This window comes from Helianthus annuus, chromosome 7, assembly GCF_002127325.2.
Source record: "Helianthus annuus cultivar XRQ/B chromosome 7, HanXRQr2.0-SUNRISE, whole genome shotgun sequence".
NCBI classification, from domain to species: domain Eukaryota; kingdom Viridiplantae; phylum Streptophyta; class Magnoliopsida; order Asterales; family Asteraceae; genus Helianthus; species Helianthus annuus.
The window spans coordinates 3,607,023-3,610,125 of NC_035439.2; positions in this window are offsets into that span (position 1 = coordinate 3,607,023).

The window sequence follows — 3,103 nt, forward strand, 5'->3', positions numbered from 1 at the left end:
ATCGATAGCCACAACATGATCACCCTCCGGATGATCATCAACGGGCGGGTCAGCCAGAACGGGCTCAACTGGGATGCCAGCATGTACGGGGTCATGCTCGGGCATAGGATCTAGAGCAGCTGCCTGCTCAGGAGCCAAGGCAGGCTCATGGTCATCAAAAGCCATATCAAAGTCGAACTCAGGATCAATAGGGTCAACTGGATCAGCGGGGTCCTCCATGAGCTGGTCCATCGGAATAAACTCGATATCATGATCCGGGTCGAATCCCGGAGGGAAAATGGGATAAGAATCCTCTATGTCGTCATGCTCAAATGCAAAGCTCGGGATAGGTGCAGCAGAGGAAGCCTGGTCAGGATCCGAGTCGTGTGCAAAGTGATGTACGCTCACCTCGTGAGAAGGTGCGGATGCCATAGACTCAAAGGAGTCTGGGACCGGTGAATGTGCGGGTGAGTCCTCAGCAGGGGCGTCAGCGATCATCAGAAGATCGCCAGCGGGAAGAAGGGCTGCATCCGGAATCTCATCCTCAAAAGGCTCGTCCTCAAACAAATCGATATCGCCGTCAGCCTCGGCGTCGAGTAGCAAGTCATATGCGGGATAGACAGCTAAAGGTATAGGAGCTGGTATCACAACTAGGGGTAAGTACTCAGCAGGGGGGTCATCAATAGGCTCATCAGCGCCATCGGGCAGAGCGAAGGGCTGGAAGTCATCGTCATCAGTGCTCGTGTAATCGGAGGTATGCACCTCGTGCTCTGAGAATATAATGTCATCAGATACTATGGGTAAAGGTCCGGTGGTATCCGAATCACATACGCATAAACATGTCGCATGGCACGGGTGACTCATGATGTCAGTAACATAAACACAATTATGCACAAATAATCGGTAAATCAGGTAATCACATAAGTTACCAAATAATAATCACATAATCCTCCTAGTCCCACTAGCCAATTTTTCCCAGCCTCCCAGACTGCTCTTCCTAGTCCCACTAGCCTCCCAGTCTCTCAGACTGACTCCCTAGTCCCACTAGTCAATTCTCCCAGCCTCCTAGACTGACTCCCTAGTCCCACTAGTCAATACTCCCAGCCTCCCAGACTGACTCCCTAGTCCCACTAGTCAATTCTCCCAGCCTCCCAGACTGACTCCCTAGTCCCACTAGACAACTACCTCGATCCATTGGACCGAGCCTCGGCCTCCCAGACCGAGCCTCAGCCTCCCAGACTGAGCCTAAAAATAATAAATAAAATGCGCTCAACATTTGTTTATAAAAATGTTTTGGATCTGGACTTAAGTGGTATGCAGTAAAAATGTTTTCGTGAGAGCCCTAGTGATCATAGTCTAGACTCAAGAAGGAATCCTAGTTCGCTATGATCAGAGCTCTGATACCAAGCTGTCACACCCTGGCTTTGCGGAAGCGTGGTTAATTTGGTGTGACTTCTTAATACCATAGCTTAATCATAACAAAGCTATATGAATTAAAAATATGCAAGATCATCCATTAAAATAAAATATCAAAACATTGTCTTAACGGGTTAACACCCTATCAACCACAAACTTGTCCCACAAACATTACAATCCTAAACATAACATAACATAACATAACATGATTCGAGGACTGTGACTTGTCCAGGAAAGAGTCACATTCCCCAAACCCTGGATGACCTCGGTGACTAATGCAGCGGAAAACATGCCATACCGTGCCAGATCTTTAATTCCCTGAAATACATGTAAGTTGAAAAATCAACAATAATGTTGAGCGAGTTCATGCGAAAGTGAGTAAATAAACCTTTGTATTTATCAAAAATCCTGGTATGTAGCAAATAAGGAAAAAGAGATCACCAATGGTTTGCAAGGCCATTGATATGTGTGAAATGCAAGTAGGAAGGCTCAAACCTAGCAAATTTATGCGTCGGGAACAAAGTCATCCCAAGGTCCGTTATGCTGGACCTGGGACTGGGCTCGCTACACCCAAATAGATCTACCGCTCCTGCCCCTCGGTCCTACCCTGAGGATTAATGACCTCAAGTTTCCGCCTACCCATTCACATGATCTAAAAGTAACCCTCCTTACGCTAACCATACCATGTATAAAGTAATCATAACCATTGTAACATGTATTTCACCCCCGCAGTTTAGAAAACTGAAAACAGTTAAGAGAAAAGGGGGACATGAACTCACAATCAGTGCGTCGCTATACCAAGTACTCCGAATGTCAGGCAGCTGTGCAACGACCTACATGTGCTAATTCTATTAGACGGATGGCCGTGCCTTAGCTTTATAGCTTAAGTTTTGGGAAACAGTTAGACAACCGTTCCTTGTATATACTTGGTAATTAATTTCCTTCCCAAGGATGGGGGATTTAATACATGTGTATTCGTATTATATCATTAAGTCCCACTTAATATATTTTAACTTCTCATTCCAAAATATAAATATTTTTCTCAAAAATATTATATTTTCTCTTCACTTAATACTTTCCAAAATAATACGTTGACAAAATACGCGTTTATGAATATTTCCGTATAATGCGTAAGTTACGTTTTAAACGATCAAGTGGTAATAATAATTACCGGTGTAACTTATATGTTCGTCGTGTAAGCGTTTGTATTATTTTGGGTTCGTCAACGTTTGTAAATATTATTTTTACTCTAAAAATAATATTTATATATTTTCACAAAATAATCATAAACAGTGTGGTGAAAAATATATTTATCGAATAAATATTTATCACGTTTAGTTTTTGTGAAAATCCCACCTCCGATTATTTAATAAATAAAGTCATGGCGAAATATATTTTGAAAACATATCAAAATAATTCTAACACTTGTAAATAATTCTATGTGTTAGGTTTTTAGAAAAATTTCGCCAGAGTTTCCCCTGTAACTGGAGGTGGCCACGCTTTCAAGCGTATCATTTTCTTTTACAAAATCATTTCAACACTTCTTTAATCAATCAATCAATTTCCGACACATCAAACTAATCTCAACCCACCAAACTTAGTATGTAAATCGCATTATTACATGAACTTGTAGTTTTTCCGAAAACTATAATGTAGATCTCCTTATATTTGGTGGATCTTTGTATAAAGTAGTTTAATCTTGTAAAAA